General features: G+C 39.0%; 1 long non-coding RNA gene across 2 annotated transcripts; it reads right to left on the bottom strand.

The window, feature by feature from the left end:
* Window positions 1–1,871: 1,871 nt before the first annotated feature.
* Window positions 1,872–8,847, bottom strand: LOC310906009. 2 transcript variants are annotated; one of them, XR_014589323.1, is made up of 4 exons: window positions 8,755–8,847; window positions 6,305–6,717; window positions 2,863–2,927; window positions 1,872–1,962 (listed from the first exon to the last, which is right to left on the bottom strand). It is a non-coding gene; the product is annotated as an uncharacterized lncRNA (long non-coding RNA). The 2 variants fall into 2 exon arrangements; XR_014589324.1 differs by lacking the exons at window positions 1,872–1,962; window positions 2,863–2,927 and having other exon boundaries at window positions 6,178–6,717.
* Window positions 8,848–25,033: the final 16,186 nt, after the last annotated feature.

Here is a 25,033-nt window from a genome sequence, read left to right on the forward strand (position 1 = left end):
GTTATATATTGCCATTGCCAGAACCTTTAAGCTAGCTCAGTCACCACAATGGAACGATTTGTATGGAACACGTCCGCCAAGTGAGCGGCGGGCAGGGCATCTCAGAGCTTTTTGGCTCTATGGCTCTGACATCCTTACCCAGCACAGGCAGGGAGCAAGGACTGAGAGAGAGGTCTGCTGTCTGTGATCCAAATGGGTTTATTCCCAGCGACAGACAGACCCTCAGCGCTGGGCACAGCAGGTTATAAATGGGGAGGTTTCAAGGGGCAAGTAGTGACTTCTGACCAATAAGGAGAGAGCAGGGGGAGAACAGGGGAGAGCCTCAAACTAATAGAAAATCAGTGAAAGAAAAACAAAATTATGTGGATGAGTGACATACCGGAGTTTAGGGGAATCCCTGAAACTGGTTCTGACAGAGATTGGTCCACTAAAAGAGTGGCTTAGAAACTTCAGGAAAAAGGTGTTGGGATCTGACAGAACTGACAGTTCTTGGGGAGCAAAAAATTTTGGGGACAAAGTCACGAACTCAGACCCAACAAGGGGTACAGAACTGTCCCATAACATGACAGTTTGAACAGACTGCAACATCACCTCCTTTTCTTTTTAAAAGGAGAGAGTGCATTGTAAAGAAGCATTTTGGAACCTTTCTTAAGCTTTTGAGTAGACTTCTTTCCACCATGGTTGCTCTCTTGGGACCACTACATGGTTCAACATATGAGTGGGAGTATTCTTTAAACCTTCTATCACCATCAGTTGTAAGGTTCCAAAATTAGGATAAGAAACACAACTACCAGAAACCATACAATTGATTTAACAATAGAAGCTTCCCATCCCGAAAGTCCCCAATTTTTAAAGATATTGCTCATCCAGTCTTCAGTTTTTTGTTTGATGTTTCCAATCAGGATCTTCATTTTTCTAATGGAAGCGTAGATGCTTTCACTCTTGGATGACAAGTTGAAACAACAGAGACCCTAGAATTGCTCACACCCATGGCCGCGTGTAAGAAGGAGAAAGTCAATGGCAGCTCGATTTTGTAACATGGCCTTCTGGTATTTCCTCATCTTTAAGGAGGTCACTAAGTGCAGTTGATATTAAATTGGCCTGTTTCATAACTCAGCATTCTAGGTGGCCCAATTCACCTAGAGCTTTGGCTGCTGATACCCACGGCAAAAACACTGAGACAGCAACCCTTTTGGACTTTGACCAATGAAAAATTTCAGGGTCACAGTTCTCATCTAATTGTTGAACACTACGTTTTTTGGATGGTCAAATTTTTCTTTTGGCTCCAATTCAAAATTTTGGCCTGGTTAGGCGAGAACAGAGACAACTGACCTACAGTGCATGGGCCTCCCATGAGAGGAGGTAAAGATGAGAGAGGATGCTTGCCCATGCTCTGTCCCCACAGATGAAATTCCCTTTGGGTAGCTTTTTGGGAACATCAGTAGAGAAGGTAGCAACTTTATCTACTGCAGCACAGCATTGGGAAGCTGTGAATTTCCTTTTCTATTGTGCCACTTTATTAAACCTCTGAGGCCCATAAGTGGGTAAATAATCTAAATTAATACAAAAGATGGCATGAGCAGAGCCAAGGAGTTCAAACTCCTGAGGCTCTTGATCTGCATCTAGGAGTCCTTTCATCCATGGAATCAGTTGGTGGAGGGGATTGTACGAGGAAGGATTTAATACTGGGTGCTCTTGGGGAATTAAGGGTGGTGTGGGTTAGAAAATAAATTCAATAAACTTTCAGGAAATTGGGTTAGTTTAAAAGGATCCCCACCAGGCAAGTCGACAAAGGATTTTCAACTGCTGCCATTGGCATGCACAGATGATCTTGCTTCAATGCACTGGACATGGTCACCCACACGTTCTTTCGGGGTTGAGGGACAATCCGCGCTTCCAAAGATGGACGAAGATTGCCAGGAGCAATAAGACGTACATCAGCATTCTTAGGGATGGGGTAACCTCAAAAAAGAAAAAAGAGTTACACAATAACAACTTGAAAACATCTGATGGATGGATTTAGGATCAGGACTCAGGTTCCTCCACTTCTTCCCGTCAGCATCTCCTTAATGAAGCCACTCTCACGTCTTTAGGTTGGTTTGCTGACCCTTTAGATGTTTTGGGGAGATAGGGTTTTACTCATTTTTGAGGGACCCATTTCAGGCTGGAGGGCATGGATATGCACACGTATCCACATATCCAGATTACCAGTTCATATGGGCCCTCTACCTCCCTCCCATGTCTCTGGGTTTTTCACAATGACTGGAAGATGTTCTCTCAGTTGCAAGGAAATATTCTGACTGAAGTGCCAGACCATTGGAGGGTTTAGGTTTTCAAAAGAGCAGTTCAGGAAGTTGACAGTGTGAAGGGCTTTACACAACCTCAGTTATGGTGCTAGCACCCCACTCTCCCCTGCCTCTCAAGGACTCTCTTCAGGGACTAGTGTGTTCTTTCAATTATAGCCTGATGCGTGGAGAATTAGGAGATACCTTTTTTATCTTCTACTCCCCATTGCTGCAGGAACTTATCAAATGCCTTGGAGGCATACGTGGACCCGTTATCTATTTTGATGACCTTGGGGATCCCCAGCATGGAGAAGGCTTGCACCAGGTATTTTTGGGCATCCGTGGCCTTCTGCCCCATGTGGGCAGAGGCATAGACTGCTCCAGAGAAGGTATTGACAGAGACATGCATGTACTTTAATCTATCAAACTGGGATGTGTGCGTGACATTGGTCTGCCATACCTCACAACTACTAAGTCCTCTGAAATTGACCCCTGAGCCTAAAGATGGGACAGCATACTTTTGACAATTAAGACATGATGCCACAATGGCCTTGTCATCATGACCTTGTCATCTCACCTTAGATGGAATTGGCAGATCAGATGAGGCACATTCTGAGGAAAGTTCTGTTGACTCAGCTTGGCCTGCTGGAACAGATCTGGTAAGCTGGCCATTTCCACTGGAGCAGCTAGGGCATCAGCCTTTTGATTGGCCTCTGCAATGAAGCCTGGCAGATCTGTGTGTGATGTCACATGCATCACATATTATGGTTGCTCTTGGTGAGAGATCAGATAGATTGTTTTTGAGAGCAAGTTAAAGAGGTTTAGGTTCAAGATCTCTCTTAAAACAAAATTTTCTGCTCCAGACACTATCCCTGCTGCATATGCTGAATCAGTGATTAAACTGAACGTTTTGAAAAACCTATCAAGTGCCCTGGCTACTCAGCAATTTGAGGAGAACCCTCAACGTCTGACTCCCACCGCTGAGTTTGAGGATCCTTCCAGGTTACCACAGACCAGTGGGATCCTCGGACACGTCTGTGAAAACTGTCAGTGCTTTAAGTGGCTTCCTACTCAATTTCTCTTTTGGAACCAATTTAAAATCCAAATTGAAAAAATCTATGAGCTGGACTGTGAATTGAAATTTGTCCAGGGTAGCTATCTAAAGCAAACTGCAGAGCCTCGTTTTCTTGGAGCAACTGCTCCAACATCTCTTTTGGTAATTTGCCTGCTGATATTTGAATGGCAAGTGAATATATGCCATGTCACGCTCCACCAGTTCACATAGCCTTCCTCTTGCTTTTCTGATTAGCTGAGCCACCAGTTCTTGTGGCTTTGTGATACTTTTGGACTGTAGATGACTGAGGAACACCCATTCTATAATCAAGAGGGGGTCCCTCTGGCCCTTGTCCCACTGAAATATAATAATGTGTCCCTCCTGTCTGCAAATAAAACAATGGAGTGGTGTATTGTGCTGTTTGTGAGGTGTTGCTGCAGCAACCATCCTTTGTGATCCCTCTCCTCTCTTCTGTGGCTCCAGAATGGCAGCTCTTTTTGCACACACCTACACCATCATTTCCAGGGTGGGTGGCGGGTCCATTGGCAAGCTCAATATGATCTGTTTATAAGTGTCATTTGCATTGGCCTGTGCCATCTCTGTCATGACTTCTAATTGCACCAACCAACTCTCCACTTGTTCGATTGCCATCCAAAGCCTTTCTACAAAATCTAAAAACTATTTTAGAGGAGACCATTTAATATTAACATAACTTAATTTGGGGTCCCTTGTAGGCATTGCAATCAAAGCTTTCTCAGCAGCTCTTCTAACATGCTCCAATGAGAGAGAGTTTTGCTCTGTGTGAGCCAAATAGATTTATTTCCCCTAATCACCAATGACAGACAGACCTCCAGCGCTGGGCACAGCAGGTTAAAAATGGGCAGGTTTCAAGGGGCAAGAAGCAACTTCTGACCAATAAGGAGAGAGCAGGGGGAGAACAGGGGAGAGCCTCAAACTAATAGAAAATCAGTGAAAGGAAAACAAATTATGTGGGTGAATGACATGCCAGAGTTTAGTGGAATCCCCAAAACTGGTTCTGACAGAGATTGGTCCATTTAAAGAGTGGCTTAGAAACTTCAGGAAAAAAGTGTTGGAGTCTAACAGAACTGACAGTTCTTGGGGAGCAAACGACATTTGGGATAAAGCCACAAACTCAGACCCAACAAGGGGTACAGAACTGTCCCGTAACACTACAACTTAAACAGATTACAACAGTTACACAATCTTAGAATTTCACCAAAATGCTTTGCATCTTGTTTATTTCATTTCTTTGTATCTTTCTTACGGTCTATGTGTCATGCACCCTTCTCTTTCATTCTTGTGAAGTAAGTGTGTCTTGTCTCAGGGCTTCAATTCTGATAAAGTTATGGCCCTAAGACCTTTATTCAAATAGCTTTCTGTAGGCTGTCCTTAATTTCCATTTTTATCTTGTGCTTGAGCCCTTGTTTTTTGCCAATTTTCCTACAGAGAGTTTTGCTATATATTTTTAAAGTGCAGAAATTGCAGATTTGGTTAAGAGAAAAAGTTTTAAATTTATTTTTCTGGCTACCATAATTTCCATTAAATGTTTATATTGTCAGCTGTCCTTCTTACTTCTGTCTCTTTCTGGTATCTTATCAGTACAAGGGTAAGGGCCTGTTTATAAAATGCTAAATACATAGGCAGGTTTTGGTGGAGTCCACAATTACATGTATGACATGATGGAAGCAATATCTTTTATCTTTCCTAAAGAAAACTATAGTATTTATATAGCTTTATGACAGTTTTATAAAATTAATTATTGTATACAGCACTTAAATCTCTACATTTCTAATGAGTACCCATGAGGTAGGTACTTCACAGTCTTTGTAAAATATCAAACTCCATAAAGACAAGGGGCCTGAAATATTTTAAATCAAATAATTTCCATGTATTATGAGAAGGCTGCTCTGACTGTGGGTTTTTTAATACTATACATTTGTGTATGATTTTCCCCACAAAACTATTTTCTAGGCATTCCTGGTGTTTAACTGTTTTAGATTTCACAATGTTTTGTCAGGAACATTAATTAATTAGACCCTTCAATATTCATGGTGAATTTGCTTAGATTTTCTTCCTTCTGTATTTATAAAAACCTCAAATTTTTACATCTTTTATATAGACTCTAATTATTTTCTTTTATAGTAGTCTGTTCATATCTCAAGAAATTGAGGACATTTCTTTTTATTTTGTACGGTCAGTCAGATATGACCTAGATTTTACCAGAATCTTTTTATACATATAGTATAATGCTTTGCAGTTAAATGCTTTCTATTTTAAGGATCCGGAGGCATTTTTTCCAAAATAAAGTAAATATTGATTAAGTGTAAGTATTCTCCATATTACATTGTTTCTTCTGGCCATGGATATTGCTGTCGTAACTTTGTGTAGTGACAACAACCTCTCCCATCTAACCTGAACTCCATTTCTGGTCTTCCCAGACAAGCTAACAGAACTATTGTTGTATAATTCCTCCTTCGACTTATGTTACATAGCACAAAATCTAACTGTAGAGCAGTAATTCTGAGCTTTCAAGTGTAAAACAGGTGCCTGTTGGGATCTCCTTCATTCATAATTACTGAATTTCGACAAGGAAGTTACTATGTAGAAGAAGCTTTAATAAGCTGTAATTAGTAACTTTTTCAAAGTTTTGCATATATTAATTTAACTGGTGAGTTCTGCAAAAAAATAGAAGTGATGTCTCATTTATACTTTACCTTGAAGGAATTATCATTGAAGTAATGATTTATTTTTTTTAAGACATAGATGCAATAAATATATCCCTGTCAAAATCAGAACTACTTCATCATGACCACCATGGTAAGATCAGCATAGTTCTAATTTAATAGCCTTATCTTTATGAAAATTAATAATTAGAAAAATACTCCTTAAGTCATCGGCAAACCCTATAACATACAATTATTTTTCCATTTATTTAGTAACCCACCTGATATCTGGCAGTGAAATTATGGCCCCAAAGTCTGTGAACCTGAGCCATATGCCATAACCTTCCCATCATTCTGGTAAAATTTCTTCCATATACTTTTCAGCTTGTTGTTCACCAACTTCCTGGTCCTGTGCTGAACCACTTAACTGTTACTAAAGTAATTTTGACTGTTGTTAGCTTTTCTCAACTGAATGACAAATCAAAACAGCACAGAAAATTAAATTCTTCTTCTACAGTAGCTCTAAAAATCCTGTCAATTCCATTATATTCAAGGGAGATATTCATGTCACCAGTAGATGAGTGTAGCCTGCCTGATTAACCATGTACCAAGTATCAACATATGTTTGTATATATTTCTTTATCCAGTTTTTGGTTGGATTTGTGGCTCTGTAGCTCGATCATCTCAACAACATCTGTTCAGAAAAGAAAAAAAGAAAAAAAGGATTAAAAACTTGGATCTCCCTCCCTTCCTTCCATCTGCTGCTTTCCAGATGAAGTCCTGTTCTGACTGAACTGAAAAAAATCCATACCAGATCCTGGCTACAGATCATGAGAACATGTGAGCAATCAGGACATTTGAATGCTCCATCTGTGTATTTATGAAGAGGACTGTTAAAAACTAATCCAAAAAGTCTATCCTCTAACTCAGCATGCAGATTTCAATCCCAGTAAATAGTTAACACATGCTTAATTCATTTTTATTAAGCAAAGAATAAGCATCAGCTTAATTTTAAGGATACATTTAATTTTAGTTGGTTTAATACAGAACATGTGCTTCAGGCATACCCTGAGAAGGATTCCAGCCTCCAGAAAATAAAGGCAAAAATTAACGACCAAGTTTTTACCATTGGAAAATAGGATCAGCACAGCAAAATGGAGCTAAATTCAGTCAAGAAATAAATAAATAAATAAATAAATAAATAAAAAGAAAAAAGAAAAAAATACAAGTTTGTGAAGTACAAACTATTGTACTGGAACTTAAACTCCTTTCTACCTCACAAGTGAATTAGGATTTACATTTTACTGGAACTTCAATGGGATTAATTTTGGTAGAATTTCCAGGTTGCAAAGATATACATAAATGGGGTTTCATTGAATATATTCAAATAAAAATTCATTGCCTTGGAACAGGATTAATTTTAAAATGCAGCCTGACTTCTGTGAAGCTTGGCATTTGCCTTCTACAAATAAAGATCAAAAAAAGCTCAGATATTCATTCCTCATTTGGATTAGATGTCTTTCTAAAATATGCTATACTTAAACCAAAGAAACCACTGCCCAGACTCAGTCATGTTGCATATATTCCAAAAAATATCTTCAGTAGAATCCAAATTAGAAAAAAAAAGGCAAGAAAATTCATAATAAGAAAAAATGCAATTATTTTCTTCTACTTTAAAATTCATATGTATCTTTAACAAACAAAGAATGAAGCTTGAAATTTGCTGCTTTCTTGCTAGCTCTAGATATTGGTTATCCATGCAGAAATCTAGTGGTATTTTTAAATCTAGAAAAATTTAGACACCAAGAACACTAGCTAGACAGTAAATTCCACAGGCCATATCAAAAATTTGTTACTGATTTTTTAATATTAGATTAATGCTAAACAATAAAAATATAGCAACCCTTTTTTTCTCAAATAATTTTTTTCCATGCCTTTGTTCCTAATTTAACCAGTTTCTTCGCTGAATTTACTGTGTTTTGGCACTGAGAAGTAGGACTACTTTTTTTGTCAAACTAATGGAAATAGTGGAATAGAGGAAAAGGAGTTCTCTCAGAACACTTCTCTGTCTCAGGGGAAATATGACTCTCATCAACACTTTATGTTAACCTCCTCTTTGGCCAACAAGTCTAAGTTGTGGGTCTAATTACCTTATTATGATGAAGGACAGAAGAAGGGCAAGGACTCAAACTAAAGCCTGTCCTGGTTTAGAAAGACAGGTGTCTGCAAGGGAGGGCAGGACCCTCCCTTGGAATGAGGAATGCAAACCCCCTCCCTCCAAATTATAATAATCTTGAAATTGAAGATCTCTCAGGCAAAGACAGGAGGATAGGAATAACAGCTCTTTACTAGTATATATAACAAGGCAAACAAACAACACTAACTATGGCATTAACAACAAAACAGAACCAGGAAACTCATGACAGCCTCTTGGCCAAGACAGGAAGGGATGGAGGAGAGGCTTTGCTTCACAAAGCCCCAAAGCAGTCTGTTCCCAGTGCCCCTGCAGGACCCCAAGGTGCACCAAGGTGGAATGGCAGGAATGAGCGGAAATCCCAGGCTGGTGGATGAGATGTACCAGAAGCTCCATGGTGGTAGCTGAGATTTTGAGATCCCTGTCCTAGCAGGGCAGGGTATTATAGTCATGATGGCTACTGCACTCAGAGTGCTTCAATAAAAACTTCAGAAGGCCTCAAGTATCAGCACCATGTTATCTAGAAGTCTTTCATACCTCCTCTACATAGCAATCCTTTGGGCAGCTCCACACAGCTCTGGCTCTTTCTCTCCTTCTCCCGCAGTTCCAGCTCACTGCTTCCTATCCCTGGCACGGCCACCTGACCCTGCCTGTCCCTCATACCTTATCTGTCCCTCACACAACCTCCTGTCCCTTCCTCCTCATAGCACAGCCAACAGACTCCAACTGACTCCCTACCAACTAACTCACTCTTTTATCACACCCAGCTGTGAGGGCAAGGCTGTTCCCACTCTTTGATAATTAACACAGCTACAATGTATCAGAGGCAGGATTGCCTTTAGCACTATAGAGATCTGTCTTCCCACAGCAGGGGGTGTGGGGCTGCAGTGTAGCAAAGACCCAGAGCAGCGCTGAAAATGCAATGGGGGTGGGACAGTGGGGCTGGCTCCAGCAGGACAGAAGGTGAGCTCAGGATTCCCGGGCACAAGAGCAGATAGTGGTAGGTCCCTAGGACTGGACTCCGGCTGTGGCAGTGAATTCTCCCTGAAGTAAACAGCAGCTTGACCCTCCTCCTTCCAGTGTCAAGAGTAAGAGCACAGCTGCCCCCACCCTGTCCTTTACCTGGCCCCAAGAGAGACACTTCAAGAGACAAAAGAAGTTTAGCCAGGTGCTACACTCCTCTCCCTACCTTAGCAGCTTCTTTTGTTTTTTCTTAAGTACCCATAAGTACTCAGTAGTTAGTTTCCTAGCAACTTATGGGGAAAAAAATTCTATAAATAAAAAGCAAGAAAGAAACCCAAACCCCAACAAGCCCCTTCTATGAGACAAGGAAGCCAACTCCGGCAGGAGGGTTCACTGCATATGCCAGGGGCTGTGTTTACATCAGTGTGGAAAAAAAATATACATATATATAGAGGGCAGGGGTCAGCATAAGAAAGTCTGTTGGTCTCTTTTGCTCTTCAGCCCTTTGATTTATGGGCTCTAAGCTATCATATTCAAAATGTAGGTGCTGGCTCACACTGATGATTAAAGCAAGCTTCAGCAGAGAGAGAGAACATTCCAGCTCTCACTAGTCTCTTGGTGACTTTACTCGGAATATCTGCAATATGAAACTGGAACATGAAATAAAGCATTTACATGATCATTGCTAATATCCAAATATCCATCCTATGATTTAAAAAGTAGCAGAGAGGGCATTACTTAGTGGAGAAGAACAGAATGGTAGAAGAAAGGAGCTGAAGACCAGGACTTTGACCCATGGTATAAACCATCTAGGATCTAGCACTCCAATGAAGTGAAAGAAGAGAAACAGAAAAGTCTACCACTTGTCCTTAGCAAAACTGTAAAAGCAGTAACTATGACAGGAAATTTTTTTTGCATTAATAGAAGCAAAATTCAACTCAAAAACATATGCAAGGACACTCTTTTATGAAACACAGGTTTCTACAGATAAGAGCCAGCCCCTATGGCAACTAGAGCAATTTGCCTACAGGAGGAGATACTGATTTTGACTGCATTTCATCCATGCTATCATGGTTACTTGAGTAAAGTGTATTATGGGTTTCTTTGACAGAAACAACTTTTCCTCATCTAGAGAACTTTGGAAGTTTGATAACCAAGATTAATTAAGTTTCTTGTAAATTTGACAAAGCAGTTTCCGCTGTATCATCTTGATGTCTTGCTAGTAATTTAATTTATTACTTCTACCTAAATACCTAGAATGTGGGCAATGTGTCTAATAGTAATAGTATCCAATCGAAATCACTGCATGGCTGCAGGTAAAACTGCTATCTTACCCTCCAATGTGATAAAATGAAAAACATTAGGAATTTCAAACTAGAAGTTCTTTGTCCAGATAACCCTCTTACTTTTTGTGAAAAGGAAGTGTTTAGTAGGAGATCACACAGATCTACAACTGATTAACAAATACAATTGCCACCAGCTCCTCACAAAATGGTGCAGCCTGTTTGGAGAAGAAAGTAAATATGGTGTTTCTACAAAAAAACTTTTATTCCCAATGACTTTTTCCAAAGGCAGTGTAGTAAAAATATATAGGAGTAAGAGGAAGACACACACAGATCAATCATTCTGAGCCTCTTCCGATTCTCTGCCTGACACCTTGAAAATGAGATGAGTCCTTCTAGCTGTTAACCAAACAAATTCAGAAATGCACAAGTTTTATATCTGTTTTCAGTTTTTTCTATTGCACATGAACTTTAGAGGTAAACAAAAATATGTGAAATACAGTTAGGCTTAACTTTCAGAAAAATCTCTGTACACTTTGCCAGAAATGCAGAGAAGTGACTTTGTGATATACTAGAGCAGCCTCTGTTCTCAGTGTTTATCTCAGCTGCTGCTTCTCATGCTCTGAGTTAATCAGCTGAGACATGGTCAAGCACTGGACCATGGTAGTTGCACTGAAAAAGAGAAGGTAAGTGCTACACTAGGGAATGTTTTTCCTTTTCAGAAGATGCTGAAAGACATTTAATAGTGCTGCACCTTGAGAAGTGTCTTTTTGCTGTAGCAGAATGTAATTTCAGCAAACAGTAGTTTTGTCACATAGAAATATTTCATGTATTTAATTTGCTGCAGAATATCTGCAGAGACATGGATATCATAAGGTGCTTTTAAGCAAGGGGAGAAGAGTTTTTATTATAGTACCAAAAAAGGGGGAGGAAGAGGGAACATGAGGGAAAACAAGTGTTAATACTTGCTAAAATAATATCTTGATTTAAAATTGTGAGCACTATGCAAAATGTTTTGAATCTTTTTATTACTATGTCCTCGTTCTTGGATATGATCCATAACTGCTATATTTTACCTGAAAAATTGGAAAGCTGATTAAGTCAAAATGGATTTCCTGGAGGCCTATGACTGCAGCCTTGTAAACTGACCCATTAGAGCCCTGAACATTGTTCTTATTTCAGATGACTGCACCTGAAACATTGCAAGACCCCCGGCATTTGGATCAAACATATTAGGTAACTGATTTTATATTTTTCAGTGCAATATGAGACAGGAAAACAGTGGACTGGATTTTCTCCCTCTTTAAAGAAAATCTTACTGTAAGGAGATTTATTAATCATGTAATTTCATCCTGTCATATTTCCTTAACCTATGCTATGTAACTCTTAATAATGATTTTATCAATGTTATGCAGTACATTTGTGACTGAAATCCATGTTTAAAATTATTGGTTTTTTTGTCTGGACTGTCCTAAACACTTTCCATGTGTCCTAAATGCATTCCATTAATCAAATGATTGTTATTTTTGTTGGTTGAAGTAATTTGATTTCTGAAATTGTCCAAAGGGCTCCTTTCAGTTCTGACTTCCTAGTGAAGAGTCAACCATATCAGGAACAGGTTACAAACCTGTTCCTGTACGAAGGACTTTTTGACATCTACATGAAAGGAGCTGGTGCACAGCTGTCATCTGTGCTCTTCTTAAGGCCAATTCTGTATCTGATAGGAAATTAATACTCCTTATAACCTCAGCAGAGAGTGCTATATCCTTAGGGAAATTCACACCCGTGTGAAATTTTGCTGAGAGGATGAGGATGAGGATGAGGATGAGGATGAGGATGAGGATGAGGATGAGGATGAGGGAGGGAGGGAGGGAGGGAGGAAGGAAGGAAGGAAGGAAGGAAGGAAGGAAGGAAGGAAGGAAGGAAGGAAGGAGCATAAGACTAGCTTGTTCACTGCTGATTGATGTAGAAGACATTTCTGATTATAAGATCTGTTTGGCTCTTCTTCTTCTAACCTTTAAAAAACCTGGATATTTCTCAATTATATTTACTTTGCTATTTACTGCATTTTGGCCACAATAACCACCTGCAGTGTTATAGGCTGGGGCTGGTGTGGCTGGACAGTGCCCAGGCAGAAAGGGACCTGGGGGGACTGGTGACAACAGCTGAACATGAGCCAGCAGTGTGCCCTGCTGGCCAAGAGGGCCAATGGCATCCTGGCTTGGATCAGGAATAGTGTGTGCAGCAGGAGCAGGGAGGTCATTCTTCCCCTGTACTGGGCACTGGTGAGGCCACACCTCAAGTGCTGTGTCCAGTTCTGGACCCCTCAGTTCAGGAAGGACCTTGAGATGCTTGAGGGCGTCCAGAGGAGGCAACGAGGCTGGTGAGGGGCTTGGGACACAAACCCTGTGAGGAATGACTGGGGGAGCTGGGGTTGTTTAGCCTGGAGAAAAGGAGACTCAGAGTCTCTACAACTTCCTGAAAGGTGGCTGTAGCCAGGAGGGGGTTGGTCTCTTTCTCCAGGCAGGAACTGACAAAATGAGAGGACACAGTCTTCAGCTGTTCCAAGGGATATATAGGTTGGATTTTAGAAAAAAGGTTTTTACAGAAATAATGATCAAGTACTGGAACTGTCTGCCTGGGGATGTGGTGCATTCACCATCCCTGGATGTGTCTTGAAAAAGACTGGATGTAGCACTCATGGTTTAGTTGAGGTGTTAGGGTATGGGTTGGTCTTGATGATCTTGAATGTCTCGTCCGACTTAGTCATTCTGTGATGGTGTGATTCTGTGATGCTTGTTTCCAATCTTTCCCAGAAAATGGAATTATCACAATAAACTTTGCTTTAAAGACACACTGCTTAAACGACTAAACACGTAATGTGAGCACCCCATGGGGAGATTTACATTTCCTTTTCCAGTGAAAGTGTAAGTGACAATTCCAGGTGTAGGCTACCTAGACGGGTGTTTAGCAGCACCCAACTGGAGTATCCTTTGCAGAGCAAGCTAACTGCATTAACATTTACCTCAGGCATGGACTAAGATTTAGAGCTATCTCTACCTCTAATCTTCTGTGCTAGTATCAGTACCTGGTACAACTAATTTGTAAATTATCTGTAATTCTATTGTATCTGCTTCTAGTTGATATATTGAGCATGCCAAAAATTGAATTGCATATTTAGGACAGCTTATATGGGAGCGATGCACACTGAGTATCTGAGATATGTTCTTACAAAGGTGATTGAGACCATCCTTTGAGAGGTCTCGCAGTTATTGCTTGTAGTCTGCCTGTTATTTTTACAGAATACCCTGCATTCTAAATTCATTAATTTACAAACCTTTCTGCTTACACTTTTCCTTCTCTTAAACCTGATTGTTATTAAAATACATTTTTAATAGGAGTTTTAGTTGGTTTGTTTGGTATTGTGGGGGGTTTGGTTTTGTTTGGGGTTTTTTTGTTGCTGTTGCTTGGTTCATTTTTGGCATTTGGTTATAAGAGTTAAGTAACTGCCAAACAAAATAGTCACTTCAGGGACATGCAAGTGGTCATGGTTTAGGAATGGTATTCTCCAATTTAGTGCTCACACTAAACCCATGCTATCACTCACTCCACCCGATTTTTCACTCCCTTTCTCCTTCAGAGGGTGGGAGATGAGAACTAGAGGCACAAAAAGTAAAATCATGTGTTGAGACAAAAACAATTTCCCGGCAACAGCAATGAGACAAGAAAACAAACAGTAACAGCAACAATATTAATAACAAATGGTATAAGAAAAAAGGTATTATTCACACAGAAAAAATCTCTGTTAATAGAAAATATAGGATGCCTCACTGCACCACATTTTCTCAACTGGAAGAAACACTTTCTCCTTGGAAGAGAAAATCCCTTCCTCCTGCTCCCAGAAATAACATGAGGTGGATCTCAGCCATGCCCCCTCCTGGCTCCTGCAAAAATTAACCCTTGTTTGGAACCAGGGCAGAATAAGATTTTTTTCTCATATGTGCTGTTTCTAAGACCTTGATAAGGACAAATTAGCATTAGAGATTAGAAAAACATCTGGCTTTAGGAGGGTTGTCTTCTGTTGGAAGACTTCCATTAGTTCTGTGCACTGAATTTGTTCTATAGCTAAATATCCAATCCACTTTCTGCCATCAGGCTAGGCAAAATTCATCAGCAATTAATTGATGTGAGCAATTCTGTAGAAAATTTTAAAAAATACTGCAGACTATAATGATTTATGACAAATTATGAGAGCAACTTCCTACCTGTTTTGGTGGCAGTGATAAGACTAAAAGTGTGCCATACACATTTTTTGTTTGACTAGGATGGCTCGAATGAAGGAAAAATATCTCTCATGAGAAGCATGGGTAATTGCAGCTCATAAAATCCTCTGTTAAATGGGCTATACATCACACAAGTATAGTCAGGCAATCTCCTCTTAGCCCATCTCTCTCTCCCCTGTTACCTTCCTCTTCCTGTCACTCTGCCAGGTATAAACATTTGGGCTTAGTGTGTGCTTCAAGTTAAATGCAAGGAATAACATATATTTAAATTCCTAACAATAGATCAATATGTTTGGCAAAATTGAACACTATGCATCATGTGAGTTTTCATCTTTGAAGATAAGAAGTCCTCAACACATATGTGACTCTAATACTGGTGATTAAATGCCATCTTCCCTGCTGGGTTTCATGGATGAAGTGTCTTTCTTGGTATGGTATTTTTAAGTTCTGTTAGGTTTACATAAAAAGAAATAAGAAAAATGCTCTCTTCAAATGTATAGCTAGATATCTGAATTAATGTCATTTGCCATGATAACCAAAAAAATTCAACCATTCATGCCAAGTCAATATTATTTTAATAGTTGAGATTTGTACCCATAGAAAAAGAAAAAAAATGTTGTTCTTGTTTGGTTTGCTCCGTAACTTTTCTCCTTAAAATTAAAATATCCAAAGAAATGTCTGATAAAATTTTATATAATCCATTAAAAACCAAAAAGCCCAAGAATTCAGAGTTCCCATGGTTGTTTGCATTTATTAATTACACAGAGTTCTCATCTTTGGTAACAGACTCTGACCTAAAAGATACCCAGGGAACACAAAAGCTACTTCAAATGTGAAGAGGGAAAATGTGCATTCTATTAATTAAATGAAAAAGAATCTGAGTTTTATTTGTCAAAAGGTAAAATTTATCACCTCATCAAGGATTTTTATGGGAAAACACCATCTAGATCTTTGTTTTACAATGAATCTTTTCCTTGTATTTCGCAGTTTACAGCCGGCATGCTGGCACACTTATTGCTAGTGATTTGAACAAAAATCCATTTTGATGTTGAAGATTAAGGCTAATTCACTAGGATTCCTGAAATGCAAAGCCAACCCATTGCATGGACCAGGATGAATAACTAAACTATTGTAAGCTAGGAGAGCTTCCATAAAGTAGCTGACATTAATCATCCCAAGGGAAAGATAAGAAAAAGGTATCAATGAGCATGAGCAAAATGTGCATCTGATCAGTGATCACGTGATTGCTGCAGAGTGGCCAGATGGCAATTCAGACCTCACTGAATCCCCTTTGGTGTCAGGAGCCACCTTCAGTGCCCAGAGAACCTTGCTCCAGGAATGCAGAACTGTTTGGGTATTCAAAATGCTTGGAGTAAGAATCATTACCATTGCAAAGCCTTATCCTTTTCTAAAGTCCAATGCTGAGAAAAGCTAAGAAGTCTTTGATTATTTTTCACTAATGATAGGATGATATTTTGTCGGGTCCCCCCCCACACTGCTCCATACTTGCAATGTTTTTTTGGAAATGCATGCAAAGTAGTTGAATTATTCAACTCTTTTAGTTGTCTGATTGCACAGCTGATTACAGACATAAACAATCAGCAGACGTGAGCTTTGCAGATGGAATTAATCACAAAACACAAACAAAAAAGTATAATTGTGATAAGTTTAAAACATACAAGCCAGAGTGCAAACAGCATTTGAAATATTGGAAAAGTATCAGTGATGTATTTCAGGTTTTTAAAGGAAATTTGCTTTATTATTATGATATTTTAAGTATAGGGTTTGTAATTATTTTTAAAAGACCACTGGTGTCAGGAATATTAGAACTGCACAACTTAATGACCATTGAAAAGAAGACCTACAAAAATGCAGTATTTTACCAATTTAATTTTACAATTATGGCTGTATATTTTACCAATAAAAAATTCTGTTTAAGATCTAAAATTAAGAGAAAATAAAGTAAAACAAACCTGTAATAACGAACAAAGAAATGGGTCCTAAATAGAATACATGCAAAGCTCTAGCTGTCCATTCAATCTACAAAGAGAAGAGACTACTCTTTTATCCTTTTTTCTCTTTTTCCCTCATTCTCTTTTATCCCTTCAAACATGAAGCTTAATAACTCAGGATTACTAAATGTACTCCCTCTGATCAGCACAGTAAGAAGTTAGCATCTCGGAATTATAAACAAGTATTACAGACTGAGAAAAAAAAAAAAAATCACTTTTCCTACATTAAGCCAGGGTAAGTGGAAGCAATGTTTTTGTGCTATCTTTCCACACTGTGCATGGGAGCAATGGCTACATCAGGTCTACGGTGTATGGAGTAGGGTTAAGATATCCATCAAGCAGATTTTGTTGATTCCGCTTCTTTTTCACTTTTATTCTAGTGTAAATATGACCAATCACCGTGTAAAAGTAAAGACATAGTAAAATGAAAAATGTATTGCAACCCTTCTGCTGCTTAGTGAAATTAATGTCTCTGTGCTTTTTCCTGCTGCGCATTTTCTGTGGGTTAATGTGACTGTAGAGCATCAGGAGGCCTCCTGGGAATTCTCCTATCCATGCCCATCACGGCAAAGCTGTTTCAACACACTGTCCTAAGCTATGGACACAATGCTTCCAGGGTAGCAAATAAGCAAGGAAAATATATGGTTAGTTTTTCTGTTTGGAGCATAGCTTCTTTGTGTTTGAACATGGAATAAAATTAAGTATAATGAATCCACAATGGTTATCAGTGGACAAAGTAAAAGGTTTCCTTCAGTGTCTCTGTTCTCTTTTCAGGAACATCCAGATAATATAGTCCCTTCATAGTTCATGATAAAAAAATTTCCATTACAAAAGATACTCTGAAAGATGTTAAACTCTCCCTCTCCCTCTCACTTGGATGTAACATCCACATGTCTATGTAATTTGCATCAAAGAATTATAACAGAAGTGTCAGAGGAGTTCTCTACACTGTCAAGGTTGATTTTCAAAAGTATTGAAACATGGAGGATGTTCAGGAAACATCTGGAACAAAAATTAATGTTGTGCCAATATATAAAAAAGACGAAATAGAATAACCTGTTTAGTATAAGCTTGTCATGATAAAATTAAACGTAGAAAAAAAATTAAATTCCTAGTAATGGACTGGGGATAAAATTAGAGGAAACTGAGAAGTTATATTTGCATCTTAACAGAAGTTATAATGATACAAGAATTACAGGGTAAAATATAGTTGCTGGTCCCTGGATGGAATGCAGTTTGCATGCTCAGAAGCTATTTAATGATGATTCCTCACACCCATGATTTGCATCCATAGCACCTGCTAAGGTGGACGAAACAGAGACAGCAGCAGAGTGGAGACACCGTGGCCCAGCTCTGTTGAAATCCTTGCAGGGAGGGGAACTCAATGTTTCTTTGCAGCTGAGAAGTGGCCCAGCATCTATCAGCCAGGGCAGACAGGGGAGATGGCCTGCTGGTGAGTCAGCAGCTGTGGTAAAATTGTTCTCCTCCAATGAGCTTTGTTCATTGTTATCTAATTGTAATATCGACGCCTCCATCCCAAAGTTACCCTGTCCAAGATATGACCACTCCTCCCTGGATATTGCTCTGTATTTTATTGACTGTATCTTTGAGAGAAAAGTGAGAGAATTTTGCACCAATCAGTAACAAAAGTGACTAGAGTCACTTAAGTGCCACCCAAACATAAAGAGTCCTTTTGCACAGAATAAACTGTCCTGGTAAGCCACAGCTTTGAAAACATTTGGGATCATATGGGATGGGTCCACAGTAAATGAGTTTCTGGTGCAGAAGCAAACATATTGGTTTGGAGTTGGCAAATCTTGCAGACAGGAGGCATGCCCCCTATTCCAACCAGCAGTGAGTGTGCCTGCACACCTCACATGCACACCACATTGTTCAGTACATTATTGTTCAGTTAACTGCCAGTTGCACAGGTAATGCAGACAGACATATAGAACCCCCATACAAACACAGGCAGTGCCAAGGGACTCATCCTACCTGTCCCACTCTGCCTGAGCAGGATGAGGGTTGGCTACTGAGAATATAGAAATACATGTCAGCATAGAGGCTCTTTCCCACAGCTGGGCTTAGACAGCCAGGCTGGCCACAAGAGCCTTTATCACACACCCAGACAATATCCTCAGTTTGGACATGTTAATTTTAGACATGTTAACTTTTGAGCCAGAACTAGGAACACACCTAACACATTGTAGCAGTCTACGGCTTCCTCGAGAGGGGAAGCAGAGGAGCAGCACTGATCTCTTCTCTCTGGTGACCTGTGAGAGAACCATGTCCTCATTTCCAGCAGATGTATCCTTTGCCCCAGGCTGGAAGGCACTTGCCAGGTTAGCTCTCCCAGTGTACAGAAAGGTACCTGTACTTGAAGCTCTCCCTTGTGCACCAGTCTTGTGTGAGAACCAGTCTTGTGCACCTGTTTAGAGGGATGTCAAGTAGAAGCAGAGAGTAGTCTCTATGCTTGGTTCTGATGCCACCTCTATGATAAAGGAAATTTCCAGAAGATCTTCAATTTGGCAGGGTGTTTGTAATCTGGAAGTATTAAATTTCAAGCTAGATAAATTCAAATGAGAAAGCATGCATGTTTGGAATGGAATTTTGTTGCTAGGACAACTTGTCAATTGATGTAGTGAATTCATTATTTCTCAAAATGTTGAAATCAAATCTAGAAAGTTTTTTTTTTTTTTTTTTTTTTTTTTTTTTTTTTTTTTTTAAATATGGTGGTTGTTGTTGTTTTCAATAAATGCTTAATTTATGTTCGACCTAATTTGGGGAAATATTTAACTGTCTGTCAAAAAGTAGTTCAGATGTGAAGACCATAGACAGTAATTTTACATTACCTTATACTTTGTGAGGACAAGCTTTAGGAGCTGTTAGGTCCTAGCTGAAAAATGCTTCCAATCTTTCATGCCATTGAAACATTGAGTTGCAATATTGTTTTACATCATGTCCAGGTCTGCTAAGAGAAGGGTTTTCTTCTAACGAAAAACAGCCAGACATAACATTTCATGCATTTTTAGTACCAGATGTATAAATCTCAAAAGCAATTAATCATTTTTTAGAAACCATAAGATAGCTATCAGGACAACCATCATTCTTTAAGGACTTTAGGGACATATGGCTGTATTGTGAAATTTTCACCATAAAATACAACCTCACTTTTCCAAATTTGATTCAGCTTTAAATCTCCTAAGGTAGAGGAGTATAATATGTCAAACTTACTCTCTTGGGAAATGCCTTGAAAATGAATTTTCACAGTTTTGGGTTTTGTGGGGTTTGTTTGTCTAAATAGGAATTTCAGACAAATCCTTTCTCACAAGAATGCTGAGAACTGTGATAGCAATATAACCATCAACTTTGCCTTCCTAGAGAAAAACAAACCATTATTTCTCATTTCAGAAAAAAGAAAGAAATGAAAATATAAATGAAAGAGTTGCACCCCTAGTGATCTCATGTAAGCACTTACATAAAAGCACTATGAAAATATTAATCCTTTTGCTGTTGCTTTTAATAGGATACTAACAAAAACTGAAAAGTGTGACCAGAGGGAGGGAAGGCAAAGACTCCAGGGATAATTTTCTTATTTTGCTTAAAAGCAAAAATTTCCCAAACCCCATATTTATTTCTATTACAGTAGATATAATTAAAAAATGCATTAGGTCATACAATAGTTGTTGAGAAGAGGAAAATATTTTGTATAGCTCATCCATAATGATATTTAAAATCTTGATGAATGTGGACTCCTGTTTCTCAATACTATCAAATTCACAGTATTGTATTCAAATTAGTCAGGTTAATATAACATTAAATAACAATTAATAAATTAAATTAATTCAAGGTACAAGATAAATATTATCTATATACTCAGGGGAAAAAATGAGGTTTTATGCTCTTTAGAAGAAGGGGCAGGCAACCTGAAAGGACTACAAGGATATTAAGAGTTTATGCAGGGAGAAAATTAAAAGGGCCCATTCTTAACTCGAACTTAATCTCTCTACTGGCATAAAAAGCAATAAAAACCATTTCTGTAAATGCATCAGAAAAATAAAAAAAGGGAGGGACTAAGGAAAATCTCCCTCTTTTATTGGTTGTGGGGGAAAACCACAACTATAGTGACAAAGAATGAGAAAAAGACTTGAGTTAAATTAATGCTTTCTTTACCTCAATCTTTAACGGTAAGAGCAATTGTTCTTGGGTTACCCTGCCCCTGAGCTGGAATGAGATAGATGGGGACCAGCATGAAACCCTCATAATCCAAAAAGTCTATGGGACTGGATGGGATCCATCCACCCTGAGGTACTGGGGAAGCTGGTGTAAGTGCCACTGAGCCATTTTCCATTATTTACCAGGAGTCCTGTTTGACCAGGGAGGTGTCTGTTGACTGGATGTTAAAAACTGACACCAACCTCCAATAAGGGTTGAAAGCTGGATCCTGAGTACTAAAGGCCTGACCTTGGTAACAGGGAAGGTCGTGGAGGAGCTCATCTTGAGTGTCATCACATGGCATGTACAGGGGATCAGGCCCAGTCAGCATGGGTTTAAGACAGGCAGGTCCTGCTTGACCAACCTGATCTTCTACAACAGCATTCCAGTGGAGAAGCTGGCAGCCCATGGCTTAGACAGGCATACTCTTTGCTGAGTGAAAAACTGGCTGGATGCTGAGGCCCAGAGAGTGGTGGTGAATGTTCCCCAGGGCTCAGTGTTGGGACCAGTCCTGTGTAACATCTTCATGAATGATTTGGACAAGGGGGTCAAGTAAACCCTCAGTCAGTTTGAAGATGACACCAAGTTGGGCAGGATGTTTGTAGATCTGCTGGAGGGAATGAAGACTCTATAGAGGGATCTGCACTGGATGAGCCTCAGTGAGCTGAGGGCAATTGCCTGAGGTTCAATGAGGCCAAGAGCCAGGTCCTTCCACTGGGTCACAACAACCCCATGCAACTCTACAGGCTGGGGAAGAGTGACTGGAAAGATGTTCAGTGGAAAAGGATCTGGGGGTGCTGTTTGACAATGGCTGAAAATGACCTAGCATGTGTCCAGGTGGACAAGAAGGCCAGAGGCAGCCTGGCCTGTGTCAGAAATAGTGTGGTTGGCTGGACCAGAGCAGTGATCATCCCCTTGTTCTCAGTACTGCTGAGGCCACGCCTTGAGTGCTGTGTTCAGTTTTGGGCCACTCATTACAAGAAAGACATTGAGGCTCTGGACCATGTGTACAAAAGTGCAGCGGAGGTGGGGAATGGTCTGGAGTACAAATCTTACAAGGAGTTGCTGAGGAAGCTGGGGTTTTTTAGCTTGGAGAAAAGAAGGGTTGGGCGAGACCCTATTGGCTCCCTGCAACCATGTAAAAGGAGAATATGCCAAAGTCAGGGTCAATCTCTTGTCCCAGGTCATACGTGATAACACAGGACAAAGAACCTCAATTAGAGCCAGAGGTGCTCTAGATTATATATTGGGAAAAATTTCTTCACTGAAAGGATTGTCAAGCTGTGGAACAGGCTGCCAAGGGCAGTGGTGGAATTGCCACCCCTGGAGGTATTCCAAAGATATGTGGGACTTAGGGACATGACTTAGTGGTGGATTTGGCATTTCTGGGTTTACTCAATGATCTCAAGGGTCTTTTTTAACCTCAGTGATTCTATGTATATATGCATGCATTATATGCATGCATGTTTTCATAATATATCTATTTTTGCATATATATATATATATCTATCCATATTCATTAAAGAGGAAAAAAGCAATTATTTGACATTCAAAAGTAAACATTTCATTCCAAATGGTCCTGAGTGCTAAAGACATAGGCTTGAAAGAATGGAACAAACACAGAGAGGAAAACAGGTTGTCTAGCTGAATAGCTCTAGACTTCTAGACCAAAATGACCTTTTGATATAAAAGTTGCCTCTCTCTCCACCTCCCCCAGATTGAAAGATCTTAAGAGAATAACCTCTAGTAACCTCTTTGTGCTACAGTGACATTTCTCTTTTATTCTATCATGCATATATTATGTCCTTCAGTATGTACCTGCCTCATGTATTTTAATCTAATAGTGTAGCAGAGATTTCCATAGAAAATGTCATCTTCCTCCAAAGGGTTATGGACTCAAAAACATTCAGCTGAGAGATCTTTCTCTACATTTTGATGAAATAGAAATTATTGCTTTTACTCTCACCAGTAGAAACATAAAATATAACTATCTCTAGTGGATCTTCTAAGACCTATGGTTTTTACCATAGGTGTTTGACTTTGCAGCTTGAGTATTCATAAGTCCAAACCAGTTAAAGGATCCTCATTGGTGGCAGCTCCCTAAGCTGAGAGATCAGAGATCTGAATCTGTGTGTTGGGAATCACGTGACTTAGTTTGCACAGGGGTGAGAACCCAGGCTCTACCTTTGCTCTGTAGGAGCTTTATTACCTCACCGCTCTGGGACTATTCTATTCACTGTGTTATAAGAAAAATTCACAGACTACTCTCAAATACCTCTCTTTAGAGGCTTTTAATAATCATCATCACAGTGTTTATTTGGCATCAAATCTCTGTACATTTGTCTCTTGTTTGTTATTCCCTTTGCCTACAGGCATTACTTTGCTTATTCTTCGGGAGCATTCTAGAGGCACCACCACTAGATTTTCCCTTCCTGTTGAGACATACCCCAGATTTGCCCAAATCTTCAATTAAATTTTTACTAGCCAGACAGACAATGCTTCAGTGATTAAAATAATTATATTTGCTCCTGTTATCACATTTCCTAATTAAACACACCTTCATTTAATGCATTGCTGTTCAATTTTTAAAAGTGAAGAAAGAGGAAAAAGGTCAGTGTTATTGCTGGTTTATGTAACTGAAATAATACAGACTCACAATCAAATATACTTTATTTGAATCATATGAACTTGATTTTGTAGTGTCATGCCCATGAAGAATTTAATTCTTCAGTGTTTCTTTAGAAAAGAGGCTATGTTGCCAAATTTGGTTGAAGATGTAGACACTGGAAAACAGGATAAAACAACCTTCTATGAAACCATTTTAATACAAAAAAAAGATAACCAGGGTTTGAAATTTTCTTAGGATAAAAATTTACTTTTAGAATTTATAGCAAAGAAAATAAAAAGGTATAAAAACTTTAAAAAGTAATTTGACTGGAAAGCTAAAATAAATCAGATTTTGATATGCTTAAGTTTAGAGAAATTAAATCTAAAAGTAATTATAATAGTACATTGCAGTTGGAAAAGATCTGGAAAGATGTGTTCTTCAATGTATAAAAGGAATACATTCTGTTGGTCACTTGTGCTGACAGAATATCTTGTTAGTAAAACAGATGGGGTTTTGTGCTTTTGTAAACACACTAGTTAACTTCAGTGATAGTCTGTAGTTTTCATGGTCCTTGATTCCTTCATTACATGTCTGAACCTAAAGTCAGACATTTGATGAATGTACAGATCTATACACTTGCCCATAATACTGTATGTCCTTGCCTCAGTGCATTCTATGCATTTGTGTAAGTTTCTAGGCACTACTTAAGCTTTTTTTGTTGGATGAGGAGTTTAAAATTCATTTACTCTGAGTTTAGAACATTTTAGAACATGCCATTCCTAATGGAGGTGTTCTAAAGCTAAGATTTTTGAAGTTTCACTCTTCCATAAAGACAGATGTTCATCCTATCACTTCTTAGAGAAATCAAATCATCTTTGTCCTTCTCCTCATTTTGCAGGAACAATTATTTGAGAAGGCAGTGTAGGTCTAAATTATCATACATTCACTGATGTAGTCCTTTTAACCCAACTGCTCTGTCTTGGCCTTCATTAGCTGTGTGTGACATCTGCAACCTATTCATCAAGTGTTTAGCAGTAGTGTTAAAACTAAGCTGACAAATATTCCCATATGCATTATATTTTTAAGCAATTAGAAGAATTGAAGGAAATGAGCCAACACACTTTTGAAGTTCACAGCCACATTCTCTTTGTGTATCTTAGTATCAGGGCTCATTTTACTCTGCACAAACCCCACATTCCATTGCTAGGAATGAGAAAAAGCACTCTGAGGTGTTGATACAATCTGAGAATGCCATACAGGATGTATAAACTTTTAATTTAAACAGCACACTGAGAGAGTCAGGGTGCACTTATAAATTAGGCTTATAAAGTATTCATAAGATTCCTTTTATAAATTGAAATGCTGCATATGCATTATACATTTGCTTTCCTTCTACATCTCTGTCTTGATCCTTCTATATGCAATTGATGCAAACTTAGTCTCAAATTCACT

The sequence above is a fragment of the Zosterops lateralis genome (genome assembly GCF_965231275.1).
Source record: "Zosterops lateralis genome assembly, chromosome: 2".
Lineage (NCBI taxonomy): Eukaryota > Metazoa > Chordata > Aves > Passeriformes > Zosteropidae > Zosterops > Zosterops lateralis.